The 14,739-nt window shown below is 47.9% G+C and overlaps 3 non-coding genes across 3 annotated transcripts; all 3 read left to right on the top strand.

Moving 5' to 3' along the window:
- The first annotated feature begins 423 nt into the window (after positions 1 to 423).
- Positions 424 to 587, top strand: LOC133245475 (U1 spliceosomal RNA). The gene has a single exon (XR_009735731.1). It is a non-coding gene; the product is annotated as a U1 spliceosomal RNA (small nuclear RNA).
- A 4,600-nt stretch (positions 588 to 5,187) lies between these two features.
- On the top strand, positions 5,188 to 5,351 carry LOC133245476 (U1 spliceosomal RNA). Its single transcript, XR_009735732.1, has one exon. It is a non-coding gene; the product is annotated as a U1 spliceosomal RNA (small nuclear RNA).
- Positions 5,352 to 13,074: 7,723 nt separating this feature from the next.
- On the top strand, positions 13,075 to 13,148 carry TRNAN-GUU (transfer RNA asparagine (anticodon GUU)). The gene has a single exon. It is a non-coding gene; the product is annotated as a tRNA-Asn (tRNA).
- The last annotated feature ends 1,591 nt before the right edge of the window (positions 13,149 to 14,739 follow it).

Here is a 14,739-nt window from a genome sequence, read left to right on the forward strand (position 1 = left end):
AGTTAAGGCAGGCAGCCGAGCGCGCCGGGTCCCAAACACGTAGCGGGTGGGAGAACAGGAGCGGGAGGCGGACGTCGCTTCCCCCAGAGGGCGCCCGCCGGCCGGTTGGCCGGGCCGGACGGCGTGGGAGGAGGGAGGCGGGGCCTAGGGCGGGGCGTGGGCTGGAGGGCTTCCCGTGACGTCACGGACGAGGCGTGTCGTATGTAGATACCCGAGCGCAGGGGCTGCTGGGCCGTCAGCTGGTGCTGAAACACGATACGGTCTCCCGTGGCGTGGGAGAGAACTGAGGAGTTTCTGCTTGAAAGTGCGTGGGTGCGCTGTGTGGAAGGTCCAAGAAGGGTCGGGGAATGCGGGGAGGAAAGTGAGCGTGTGTGTACAGTGCAGGGCGTCTGAGGTTGCGGTGGGGCGGCAGGCGGGCAACTCATACTTACCTGGCAGGGGAGATACCATGATCACGAAGGTGGTTTTCCCAGGGCGAGGCTTATCCATTGCACTCCGGATGTGCTGACCCCTGCGATTTCCCCAAATGTGGGAAACTCGACTGCATAATTTGTGGTAGTGGGGGACTGCGTTCGCGCTTTCCCCTGGTCATTTTCTGTGCAAGAGTAGGCTCGGGAAGCGCCTCTGATCACCCGGCGACGTTCCTCTGTGTGTTGGGTCGTTTTGTGAAGTCTGCGCGTGATAGAGGAGACCAGAAGCGTATAAGAGCGCTTTAAAGGCATGGTCGGTTTTTGAGCTCGAGTCGCGGTACGACCCGCGAGTTTGCGGCTGGAGGGACTGGTTCAGGAACAGGCATTTGTTTTCCGGTTTTGGGGGCATTGGAAACCTGCCTAGGGCTACGCGTGGAGGCGGATTTCGTGGCAGGCTCGGTCGTTGAACGCTCTTTTCGGCCTCTTCTTGAAAAGTTTGTGCGTGAGGGAGGGCTTCTTCTGGGCGCAGGATCCAAGCAGTAGAAGCCCTTACCTGAGCCCAACACACGAAGTCGGTTGAGGTATCAGGAGGCGCCCCGTGACGAACTTCTCGTCGGCCTGTCTTGTGCGAGTCTGCCACTAGCCATTTTCCCAGCAGTGTCGTGCTTTCAGAGGCTTCATTTCTTGCGTGGTCAGCTGCCTTGCTTATTTATACATGCCTTAGTCATTGCTGGAGATACTGCTTAGATACTCTCCCACCCACCCCTTCTCACCCCAAGGGGTCTCTTCCCATTTCTGGATCCAGTTCTCTCATCACCCCCGCCTTTTCTCTCTAGGCCTTCTCCTGTTAAAAGCCGTACCTCTGTTTCATCCTCGAGTGTGCACCTGACATGCTTCAGTAGTCTGGCAAACTAGGAAACCTCCTTAACATCCCTTCTTGAATGGCAGTAGAATTCGTACTTTTTTTTTTTTTCCTTTTGGTCAAAAGTAGTTTTCCTTTTCTTTCTATCTGAAAACATTGAACTACAATTTAGAAGAAAACCCCACGCCGAGTTGTCGGCAGTTTGCTGGGCTATTTGCCAGCCCCTTTCTCAGGATGTGTTGTTCCCACTTCTGATTCACAAAGTCCTGCTGGCAAATAGAAACCACTGGGCCAAACAGAAAAGGCAGGACCATGGCGGGAAGGACTGTCCTCCCCCTCGTGGCTGCCTCGGGGACGGCACTCGTAGATCCGCTCAGCCCCCAAAAGCCTCTGAGATCGGAGGAGGTGCTGGGAGTGGGGTGATGCTTAAGGGTAGGTCCAAAGAAAACTAACCAAAAAGCACACAGGATGCAGATCGAGGATGAGATTTCCTTGCTCACATATGAGCCATCTTCAGCATTACTGATTGGGGCATAGACATGGATTACTGTGATACTGAATGGTTTGCCTTGGAAACGAACAGAGATCATTCTGTTGTTTTTGAGATTGCATCCAAGTGCTGCATTTTGGACTCTCTTATTGACTATGATGGCTACTCCATTTCTTCTAAGGGATTCTTGCCCACAGTAGTAGATATAATGCTCATCCGAGTTAAATTCACCCACTCCAGTCCATTTTAGTTTGCTGATTCCTAAAATGTTGATGTTCACTCTTGCCATCTCCTGTTTGACCGCTTCCAATTTGCCTTGATTCATGGACCTAACATTCCAGGTTCCTATGCAGTATTGCTCTTCACAGCATTGGACTTTACTTCCAACAGTAGTGACATCCACAACTGGGTGGTGTTTTTGCTTTGGGACTCAACCCCAGCCAAAACCCACGGTACCTGGTCAGGTTCTTGATGTCTCCACAGAAAGAACTGAGTGAGAGACGAAGTGATAGGTAAGAAGTAGATTTATTCAGATTCAAGAGAAGCAAGCACACTCCACAGACAGAGTGTGGGCCATTGCAGAGGAAGAGTGCGGTCGCCAAGTGTGGCATGGTTAGTTTTCATAAGCTGGGTAATTTTGTATGTGAATGAGTGGGAGGATTATCCCAACTGTTTTTGGGAAGGGGTGGGGATTTCCAGGATTTGGGCCACCGCCCACTCCTTGGTCTTTTAACATTGCCTTGGAACTGTCACGGCACCTCTGGGTGTGTCATTTCACTTGCCGATTGAGGACCAAGGTCTAGTCTTGTCTGCCATCTTGGTCCCATTTGATTCTAAAACCGGTTTATGTTGTGTCCTTGGGCTATGTCATTATTTCCAAAGTTGTGCCCTGCCCCTTTCCCTCCTGTTACAGAGGGGTCAGGCTTTCAAGGTGACTTAGGTGGTTTGCCTATGAGTTTGACGGTGGTGTGTGCAGGGGGAATGTGCAGTATTCTGCTTTTGCTCTCAGCTTTTGAACTGTGGTGTTGGAGATGACTCGTTAGAGTCCCTTGGACAGCAAGGAGATCCAACCAGTCTACCCTAAACAAAATCAGTCCTGAATATTCTTTGGAAGGACTGATGCTGAAGCGGAAGCTCCAATACTTTGGCCACCTGATGCGAAGAACTGACTCATTTGAAAAGCCCCGGATGCTGGGAATGGTTGAAGGCGGGTGGAGAAGGGGGCGACAGAGGATGATATGGTTGGATGGCATCACGGACTCAATGGACATGAGTCTGAGTAAGCTCCGGGAGTTGGTGATGGACAGGGAAGCCTGGCGTGCTGCAGTCCATGGGGTCGCAAAGAGTTGGACACGACTGAGCGACTGAACTGAACGGAACTGATCCTCTTTTTGCCACCAGCTCTTCATAGATGACACTTGAATCTTCGGTCTTTTTGTCTCTTGTCCATAATTTTCTCCAACTGCATACATGCGGTTGTTTTTAGTCCCTATTGTTTCTTTCTATTTTGTTGCTGGAGGAGACATTTTGATCTCGAGGACACAAGCAGTGAGTGGTGGCTTGAAGCAGTGAGTGGTCGCTTGAAGCAAGATCTTTGTTCCCTGACCAGGAATTGAACCAGGGTAGCCTGAGTGACTTCACTTTCACTTTTCACTTTCATGCATTGGAGAAGGAAATGGCAACCCACTCCAGTGTTCTTGCCTGGAGAATCCCGGGGACGGGGGAGCCTGGTGGGCTGCCGTCTATGGGGTCGCACAGGGTCCGACACGACTGAAGCGACTTAGCAGCAGCAGCAGCAGCAGCAGCCTGTGTGAAAACCAGGAATCCTAGCCACCCTTCCATCAGGAGCTAGGGCTAGAAGCACGGTTGGCCTGGCTCTTGCCTCTACTGAAAAATGAATTTCTCAAAGAGGCAAAAGCTGTAAAAGTAGGTACAAAGTTTATTATTAGAGCCACAACACAAGTCAGGGAGCACATAGATACACAGCTTATTTAAGACAGAAGTAAGGCAGAGATGCACACTTGGAAAGGGTGTGGGTGTCCTCCTTAACGAGGAGCAGTGCATCAGAGAGGTAATTCAAATCACTTATATAGAGCATTTCTTCCATTTTGGCCAATTATCTCATCTTTTTTCCCCACACCTGACCTCTCCTGGGGCCCTTCCTGACATGCATGTGAAATTTTTTGCTAAGAAGGACTGTAGCACAGAGGGCTCCTGGGAGGTTGACACCAACAATCACCGGGTGGCTCCTCCCCTCCTTTTTAACCTGGGAGGAATTTTTCTGAGCATGTGTAGTCTGTGAAGGTCTCCTGGACCTCAAGAATGCAAAATAGGTGGCCTCTATCTTCTATCCAATAAGGACTCAGCTCCTCCTTACTCCTCCTAATATCCTTATCTTGGAGCATCTTATCTTTATACAAAATATTTATTTATTAGGCATGAAGGATCTTTAGTTGCAGCACGTAAACTGTTAGTTGTCCCATGTGGGATCTAGTTCCTTGACCAGAGATTGAACCGGAGTACGGAGTTCATCACTGGATCACTAGGGAAGTCCCTGCTCTTAGCCCGGAGTTAACCGTCTGCAGGGGATAGATTGCAGCTGCTCACCCTGGGGCCCATCAAATTCCTGCCTCGGTCTGTCCAGGTGCAAACACTGCAGCAAAGGGTCCCAGGTCCCAGCCTGTCTCAGTAAGACAGAGGATACAGACAGGTGTTAAAATCTGTTCAGAGTCAAAACCACACCTGAAGCTGGAAATAAAATGAATGAAATTTCTGATGAATGACCCAATTTTCACGAATGGAACTGAGTTCACGGCCAGTCGTGACGCCTAATGCGTTTTACTAGACATACACACAATACTACATCACAAAGACAACTGGATTTGAAAGGAACCGGTTTCCCCTGGACTGCTAAATGTTCTGTTCTCCCCGCTGAACGCCGTTATTTGAAAAAAGATGCACAGGCTTCAGCCGACCGCCAGACCGGGGCTGGGCAGGACAAAAGTTAAGGCAGGCAGCCGAGCGCGCCGGGTCCCAAACACGTAGCGGGTGGGAGAACAGGAGCGGGAGGCGGACGTCGCTTCCCCCAGAGGGCGCCCGCCGGCCGGTTGGCCGGGCCGGACGGCGTGGGAGGAGGGAGGCGGGGCCTAGGGCGGGGCGTGGGCTGGAGGGCTTCCCGTGACGTCACGGACGAGGCGTGTCGTATGTAGATACCCGAGCGCAGGGGCTGCTGGGCCGTCAGCTGGTGCTGAAACACGATACGGTCTCCCGTGGCGTGGGAGAGAACTGAGGAGTTTCTGCTTGAAAGTGCGTGGGTGCGCTGTGTGGAAGGTCCAAGAAGGGTCGGGGAATGCGGGGAGGAAAGTGAGCGTGTGTGTACAGTGCAGGGCGTCTGAGGTTGCGGTGGGGCGGCAGGCGGGCAACTCATACTTACCTGGCAGGGGAGATACCATGATCACGAAGGTGGTTTTCCCAGGGCGAGGCTTATCCATTGCACTCCGGATGTGCTGACCCCTGCGATTTCCCCAAATGTGGGAAACTCGACTGCATAATTTGTGGTAGTGGGGGACTGCGTTCGCGCTTTCCCCTGTGCTCTTTGGTTGTTGAAAGTCAGACTATGGCTTTTTAAGTGTTAATGACTGATCTTTAGCCTTTTTATGGTGCTGTACGCTAATAACCCCATTCGTGTGACTTAACTGTTATTTACGTTTACGAGGCTAAGTAGGATTCATATGTTATTCTTTTTCGGTGAGTGTTCCAAAGGGCTGTTTTTTTTGCAGGGGCTAGTTGGTTAGAGTGGTTTTCTTTTTTCCGTTGAGGACTAGCGGACAGTCCTCTGAAATGCCCCACTGCAATGACCTGGCCCCTTCGACATTCAGCTTCGTTTTTCACGTAATTCCTTCAGGATTCCTGAAAAACCGCAGCTCTATCTCGCCGGACTATAGATTAAATCTTACGGAGTTGTCTCATCTCCCCAGATTGGAACTGGAAGGACGCTAGGTTCTAAGTAGTCCTCCGTCACCCTGACGTTACTGAAATTCACGGCTTTGAATCGGTGATGGTATATGAAACTGTATAATTTCCTGTTCTCACATTTTCTTATGCTTTCAAATGTCACCCTGCTTATTTAACTTATACGCAGCATACATCATGGGAGACGCTGGGCTGGAAGAAGCACAAGCTGGAATCAAGATTGCCGGGAGAAATATCAATAACCTCCGATATGCCGATGACACCACCCTTGTGGCAGAAAGTGAGGAGGAACTAAAGAGCCTCTTGATGAAAGTGAAAGAGCAGAGTGAACAAGTTGGTTTAAAGCTCAACATTCAGAAAACGAAGACCATGGGCAACTGGTCCCATCACTTCATGGGAAATAGGTGGGGAAACAGTGGAAACAATGTCAGACTTTGTTTTGGGGGGCTCCAAAATCACTGCAGATGGTGATTGCAGCCATGAAATTAAAAGATGCTTACTCCTTTTAGGAAAGTTATGACCAACCTAGATAGCATATTCAAAAGCAGACACATTACTTTGCCAACAAAGGTCCGTCTGACAGTCAAGGCTATGGTTTTTCCAGTGGTCATGTATGGGTGTGAGGGTTGGACTGTGAAGAAAGCTGAGCGCCGAAGAATTGATGCTTTTGAACTGTGATGTTGGAGAAGACTCTGGCGAGTCCCTTGGACTGCAAGGAGATCCTACCACTCCATCCTAAAGGAGATCAGTCCTGGGTGTTCATTGGAAGGACTGATGCTGAAGCTGAAACTCCAATACTTTGGCCACCTCATGCGAAGAGTCGACTCATTGGAAAAGACCCTGATGCTGGGAGGGATTGGGGGCAGGAGGAGAAGGGGACGACAGAGGATGAGATGGCTGGATGGCATCACCGACTCGATGGACATGAGTTTGAGTGAACTCCGGGAGTTGGTGATGGACAGGGAGGCCTGGCGTGCTGCGATTCATGGGGTCGCAAAGAGTCGGACACGACTGAGCGACTGAACTGAGCTGAGCATTAGGGGTTTTCCCCCAATAAACCAGTTCTACGCATCAGGTGGCCAAACTATTGAAGCTTCAGCATCAGTTCTTGCAACAAATGTTCAGGACTGATTTCCTTTAGGATTGATGGGTTTGATCTCTTGTAATCGGGACAGTGGTGATTTTTTTTTTTTTTTTTTTTAGTGCAGTTTCTTTTTTTTTTTTTTTTTGGCTACGGGTGTTACTGATGATTGTCGTGCCTAAGGCTGCGAGCGACTTTGCGCACGTACTCACTTGGTAATATGATGTTGCTGTGGTTTAGTCGCTAAGTCATTCCCGACTCTACGTTATTGCCAGGAGATAAGTACTTCTTCATACACATCCTCTGAACTTTAGCACCATTCTTGCTTGCATTTTGACTGCACTTTCCGTGTCACCTTAGAGTTTACACAGTTTGAGTTTTTAAAACGTGTATCCTAGAGGCACCCTGGTATATTCTTAATAACAGAGACTTGCAATAGATTAGATTCAACAGTTTTTGCTGGGTACCTGAGCCCACGCTTGCGAGGTCCTAATGGAGAACTGAAGCCCACAAAAAAGAGCTAGATAGAAACTGCCTCAGTCTCTTATTGCTTTTAAACTCCCAACCCTAAAAATAGAAGTGTCCTTCTATAGCTATTTGTCAAAGAACAAAACAGTTACCTGGCCCAAGAGCTGTGAAACAGTAAGAGGACATCTGATAGGAAGTATACATTGCTGCGAGTCTGTTTGTATCAGCAGATAAAGTACCTTTGTGAGGGGTAACAGTGCTGGTGACCTCCGGAGCTCTTCCCAGGGTCCAAACGAATATGACAGCCACTTCTATTTCTCCTTTCCAAATCTCAGCTAGTATCTACAACTCTGCTTTAAAGTCTGCTAAATCCAACATCTGAGACATCTTGGGGTTGTCTTTTTTTTTTTTTTTTCTTTTTAAAACTATGTGTTGAATAAGTAGCATTTTTCTGTTTCTTGGCATGTTTCACTTTTGTTCACAGGACTCTTTGAATGATACATTATAGACATTCTGGATTCTGGTATCTTCTCCAAAATGTATCAACTTTTGTTCTACTAAGCAATTTGATTACTGGCCAACCACTTTGAACTTGTGTAGGGCTGGATTTACGGATTGTGTTGGTAGATCTGTGGAACGTCCCAAGCCCTCCTTGGTGTGGCTCAACCTCCAAACCCTGCTAACCTTGTCAGGTCTTAGTTTTACACTTTTGGAGGGAGGATCAAGAGTAGGCCTTACACTAGGGTATGGTCTTTCTTCCTAAAACAGTCTTTCTGGAGTATCAACTGAATGCTCAGGGTGATACAGAGTTAACAAGGCCTGAATTCCAGTGTTGCCAGCAGAGACTTCTAAAATCTCTGTTCTGGTTTTCATCCCAATAGCACCTGTTGTCCCATAAGCCTTGCATAAGCACTCCACCCATGAGCAGCCAGCCTGGCACTCAGCAAATGACTGGCAGGAGACCCAATATAGACTTTTGAAAACTAGCCTGTAAACTGTTCTCTCCTTTCTCCTTCTCTACAGATTCTAGTTGTTTCAGTTGCCCTCTGATCTCTGCCTTAGCTTTGTGTGAGCACCATGCTCTGCTTGCTGTACCACCATCAGGTCATTCCCACAACTCTCTCTCAGGCACTCACAGTCTTGCACTGTCTCTGTCCAGTGTGTATAACCAGGTGCTTCACACATTTTGCCCATTTTTATGGTTGTTTAAGGCAAGGAGCACAAGCTGGAGTCAAGATTGCCGGGAGAAATATCAATAACCTCCGATATGCCGATGACACCACCCTTATGGCAGAAAGTGAAGACTACGGAGCCTCTTGATGAAAGTGAAAGAGCAGAGTGAACAAGTTGGCTTGAAGCTCAACATTCAGAAAACGAAGACCATGGGCATCTGGTCCCATCACTTCATGGGAAATAGGTGGGGAAACAGTGGAAACAATGTCAGACTTTATTTTGGGGGGCTCCAAAATCACTGCAGATGGTGATTGCAGCCATGAAATTAAAAGACGCTTACTCCTTTAGGAAAGTTATGACCAACCTAGATAGCGTATTCAAAAGCAGACACATTACTTTGCCAACAAAGGTCCGTCTGACAGTCAAGGCTATGGTTTTTCCAGTGGTCATGTATGGATGTGAGGGTTGGACTGTGAAGAAAGCTGAGCGCCGAAGATTTGATGCTTTTGAACTGTGGTGTTGGAAAAGACTCTGGCGAGTCCCTTGGACTGCAAGGAGATCCTACCACTCCATCCTGAAGATCCTAAAGAAGATCAGTCCTGGGTGTTCATTGGAAGGACTGATGCTAAAGCTGAAACTCCAATACTTTGGCCACCTGATGGGAAGAGCTGACTCATCTGAAAAGACCCTGATGCTGGGAAAGATTGACGGCAGGAGGAGGAGGGGACAACAGAGGATGAGATGATTGGATGGCATCACCAACTCAATGGACATGAATTTGGGTAAACTCTGAGAGTTGGTGCTGGACAGGGAAGCCTGGTGTGCTGCGGCTGCGGTTCATGGGGTCTCAAAGAGTCAGACACGACTGAGCGACTGAACGGAACTGAACTGCAGGCAAGAAGTCTAATGGATTGACATTATTATACTATGGCTGTAGGTGGAAGTCCTGGATTATTTTCAGTGACTTTAAAATTAAGGTTTAGGCAGGAGCATTATGATGTCTAAATAAGCTGAACATTGTTTTCCATATTTACAAATGACCTGGCTGAAGAATTTTTTTTTTTTTTAACTTTATTAACAAGTGCTACTAGGACTGATCTGGGCCTGCTGAATTCAGTTTCAGCATGGTGACCTCACAGTACCACGAGGAGACATGGCTCAGTATCCTGTTCTTTGGCTATGTTCCAATGCTTCAACTACATGCTACTCCAAAACATGCCAATTTGGCCTAAGAATTATTTTGAGCTAAAGGCATTTGGAAAACAGCAAGTACATTCTTATCACCAGAGACAGGAAGTCAAGGCCCAGAGAAATCCACACAAACAGATTTTGTTAACTCATATCTTCCTTTAGTCTTCCCATATATTTTACTTTTTCATCATCACCTGTCTGTTCAACCTAGTATATAAATGCTTGGGTCTATGGCAACCCACTCCAGAGTTCTTGCCTGGAGAATCCCAGGGACAGGGGAGCCTGGTGGGCTTCCGTCTATGGGGTCGCACAGAGTCGGACATGACTGAAGCGACTTAGCAGCAGCAGCAGCAGCCAGTTCTTTGGGTTTTCACTTTCCTATTGGAGTTCCCATGGACATATGACAATCAATATGTTTTCCTCCTGTTAGTCTGTCTTATGTCAATCTAATTCTCAGGCCTAGCTGGAGACCCCAAGAGGCTTAGGGTGAGGTTTGCCTCTCCTGCAAACTCTCCTAGGACCACAAAAGAAAGGATTTGCAAAAAGCTATCTAAAAGGGACAAGAGGGCCCTTGGTGTAGGCTTGGTAGACCTAATAGGAAATGTTTGAATTCCCAGAATCAGATGGGTGGAAGGGTGTCTGCCTTAAGCCAAAGGTTGCTAGGGGAGGCCCAGAGAGATAAGCTGTCATATAACTGGGGACCAGTGACTAAATTTCTCCTTTGAATCTGTTTCTTTCCTCCCCTTTCCTATTCTTCCTCCCAGTTCTGCCCTTCTTTCTTCTGAGTCTTCCTTTCCATTTCTTCCTCGCCTGTAAATAGGGTGCACCCAGGGCCTGGGGCTTGGTCCCACCAATGCCTCTATGTGTTTGGGTTTTTAATCTTTCTTCTACCAAAAACCTCCCCTGGTGATCTGCTGAAACCTGCACAGCCTTCTTAGATCAATGAATTTTAATGCACAGAATCAAATACAATTGTCTCTGGGGCTTCCACAGCATCACAGAAAGAATGAGCAGGAAGGCTGAGCTTACACAATCAACCTCCCCATGCTTAGACCCAAGATAACCCTAGAGTTGGGGTGGTGCAAAATAAGAGATCATGGGATCTGCCAGCCTCAGAGGAATTAAAACTACTGTACACCACTATTTTTACTATCCAAACTGAGAAAAAGTAGTGGTTCCTGGAACAGAGTTCCAATGAGAAGGACCACAAGCTCCCTTACAGCCCTGAAACTGCGGCTACTAATCCAAAGAAAACCAAATAAAATGCACTGGATGCTGGGCTACGCTCAAGACTAAAATTAGAAGTTTTGCACCCTACAAACTGAGCTAGCAGGATGACGAAGAGCCATGAGCTTTCCTCCCTACCAGCTTGGGATCAGTGGCCCAAATGTAAAACGGCTTAGCGAAGACCGAAGGCAAACTCTGAGAGCTGCTAATGAGGAACTAGGTTTGTAATAAGTGTAATGGATTCCCTCCTCCCCGGGGCACCGTGCTGCTTCTGAGCTCAAGCAGAAACCCAGCTAGTGGGTGGAAACTACTGCCCAGAGGTGGGGTCGGGTTTAGGGGGCAACTTCACCCTCACCGGGTCTTGTAGAAAGGCCTCTCCCTGCTCATTTCCGCCCAGGTGGAACCTCAGACATCCAAGACGGAATGATCTTTTCCAATTCATCCCAAGAATGAGATTTACCAGATCCACCTTCTTAGTCCTGTTATTGGAATTTTCTGACACTCCACGACAATTCTGAGTACTTTTCTCCAAGGTCACAAGGGAGTGTTCACGCAGCACCAAATGCACTTTCTGTGTCTCAGCACACCCCCACCGCCGCATCTTCCATCTCTTCTGTGGGGGCTGTTGGGGAAATAAATCCAGACTCAAAGGAACACGCATATTGATAAATAGAGTATTAGCTAATTTTATTACTGAGGAAAAAAAGTCAGAGCTCCTGCTTGTAGGTAGCCCACACAAGACTACAAAACTATTGTGGACTTCCAACTCTATTAATGTGGGATTAAAGCTGCAGTTGTCATCATCCTACCTTTAGTAAACAATCAGCATTACTCCAGGAATGATACTAGGCCTTCTCTGACAGTGCATCTACTAGACAGTACGCCGGGTTAGTAACATTTAATATTCCTCGGCAAGGAAGGCGGAGAGGCAGCGCGCCGCCGACTCCCTGCCGCGGAGGGCTGGGGCGGAGTCGGAGTCGCCCTGGGGGGCGTTTTCAACAGTCCTGTGGTGAGCCGGGGGTGTGCTCCCTCTACCGCGCGGGACCGCGGGCCCCTCGCCACCCGCTTAGAGGTTTGGACTCCTCAGGGCGTGGTGGTCTTTAGCCAAGCATTTCAGAGAGGAACATGTCATTCCAATTCGAGAGCATACAACAGTAAACAATCGTGGTCAGCGCGGTGGCGGACAGAAAGGAGGCAGGGAAAGAGTAATCAAAGTGATCTAACGAAAATAGGCATTTTCCGTTTTCTTTTGGCCTTTTCCCTCAGTGGCCAGAGCACCAGCACGCGCGCTCTCCGTCCCTCCCCGGGCTGCCTCCACTCCCACTCGCTGTCTCCTCTTCTTCAGCTTTCCCTGGTCGACCCTCCCTTCCCCTTAGGATGGACGACCCCAGACTGCGGCTGAATCGCAGTCCACGGTGGGGAGCTCGCTTCGGTCCCAGTGCGCACATGTCCAAAGTCGGGACCTTTGCCTTGTTTTTAATCAGCTCCGGGAACAAAAGTGCCTCCGGCTTGGAGAAACCTTTCCCGCCTTCCGTTTCCAGAGTTCCTCGTAGGTCCAAAAGCTTAAAGCACACACTGGAATTCTTCGTTGCCCTAGGACCTTGGGGTAGTATGCATCCTTCACCCAGCATTTATGATGCGGTGGACATGAGTTTGAGTAGGCTCCGGGAGTTGGTGATGGACAGGGAAGCCTGGCGTGCTGCAGTCCATGGGGTCGCAAAGAGTTGGACATGACTGAGCAACTGAACTGAACTGAACTACTAGGTGCGAGGCCCTGCCCTGGAGGACCCGCTGCATCGCGAGCAATTCCGAGATGCCTGCGGGTCGGAGTCCACAGCTGGAGGCACAGGGCGTGGGCAACGCAGTGGGGGCACAGCCGGTTCGTGTCCTTGGTACGGAGTGGTAACGTGGACGCCCTCAGTCCGGGAGGCTGCGGTAGTCACCTGGCGCAGGGCGGGCATTGAGGTGGGGAGGAGCCGGTGGGAAGGCTGTGGATCTGGCTTTCGGCCGTCAGAACCCCTTAGCTGACTCTCAGAAGTTCTATCGATGTCCAAACGTGACCAGCGACACCAACTCCGGGCTTCAGGGTCTCGCGCACACCTCCGGTTTCCGAAGTATGGGAATATGAAGGTAGTCCCGGAGAGAGGCTGAAAAGCAATTTCTGGGATCAGGACACAAATTAAGAGCACCAAGTTCTCGTGTCTCTGTGGCGCAATCGGTTAGCGCGTTCGGCTGTTAACCGAAAGGTTGGTGGTTCGAGCCCACCCAGGGACGTACCCTTTTACTTGCTCAAAGTCCTTTCTTGTAACTTCAGGTTATCTCAAAGTTCTGGAGGCTGCAAAGTCCAAGATCAGAGTCCGGGACAGATATAGTTCTTGGTGAGGGTCTTCCCAGAGGCTTGCAGAAGGCTTGTACACTGAGAAAGGAAACTGCTGCCCCTTCTGTTTTTATAAGAACACTACTCCCAGCATTAGTGAGGGCCACACCCTCAAAAACTCATCTAAACCTAACTACCTGCCAACGGCTCCACCTTCTAATACTGTTACACTGGGGAGTTAGTGCTTCAACATATGAACTTGGGACGTTCAGTGCAGAATAGGTGGTAACATAGACATTCCTCAAGTGTCTAAAATGCCTTCATAGTGACTTAATTGCACAGACTTAATAGTCACATGAGTGGGAGAGAAGTTGTCCTGTGTAGTTCTTTTATTTTTTCTTCCTGGAGAGATTGTGTGTGTGTGTTTATACACAGAAAATCAAGGAATTATAGAAAGGTACATATATTGAGAAAATTCTCACCTCCACTACTCATTCCCAAAGGCCAAATACCAACCTGGTGGTTATCAATAAACAAATTTATTTTAAATAAAATTTTAAAAATTTATTTTTAATAAAGTCAACAGCATGACTTTATAATTTTTATAACAAAATAGTCACCTACTTTATAAATATATATATTAAAAACCTTGGGCAAACCAGGCTATATTCACCTGCTGTAACTCAAACTTGACTATAGGATGCTGAAGCCACAAGGCCAGCCATGACTGGCCAATTTCTATGACTTCTTAAAGCATTGGGATCTAGAAATCCCACAGAATTTTCTTTTGCTTCTTTCTCCCCTTGTTTGCTTGTCTGATTTGAGCTAGAAGCTCACGGATAATTAATTTAACAAACAAAAATGAAAAGAAAAAAATCTACAACCTCTACATTTTGAAATTTCATTTGCATTACCAGTATTTTTGTGGAAAAGAGAATCTAGCTATGGCATGAAAAGCAGCCAGTTAAAAGTATACATACATACATATCTCCAGTCCAGATATCATACAGGTCTAAAAACAACAAATAAATATTCTCAAATAAATGAAAGAATTCAGGAAATTAAAAAACCTCCTTTGAAAAACCTATTGATACAAAATGCAGCTAATGAGATGCTTTCACAATTAAAAATCTCAGGACTAGAACTGTACAACACAAAGCATGAACCCAGTGGAAACCATTAACATTAATAATAATGAATCAATATTGGTTCATCAATTGTAACAAATGTACCACACCAGTGCAGGAAGTTAATAACAGGGGAAGCAGTGTGGGTGGAGGAGAGAGAGCACATGGGACTATTTATTTTTAATCTCAAGAATGGAAAGACCGTATTTGCTGGGTATTATGCATTTGTTCCTCCAGATATATTCTCATCATGAACCACCCTATTATACACCCCAGAAAGAGTCTTCTTGAACTGTGCAGAAAGACTCTGCCCACTGCTTCTTGTTGGCTACAGCCAATGGGATGTACTGACTGGGAATGGGGAGGGTGGGAGGAATACGAAGTCAGGATAATTGTTTCCTGCAGGTTGGCAGTAGTTGTG

The sequence above is a fragment of the Bos javanicus genome, chromosome 3 (genome assembly GCF_032452875.1).
Source record: "Bos javanicus breed banteng chromosome 3, ARS-OSU_banteng_1.0, whole genome shotgun sequence".
Classification (NCBI taxonomy): Eukaryota; Metazoa; Chordata; class Mammalia; order Artiodactyla; family Bovidae; genus Bos; species Bos javanicus.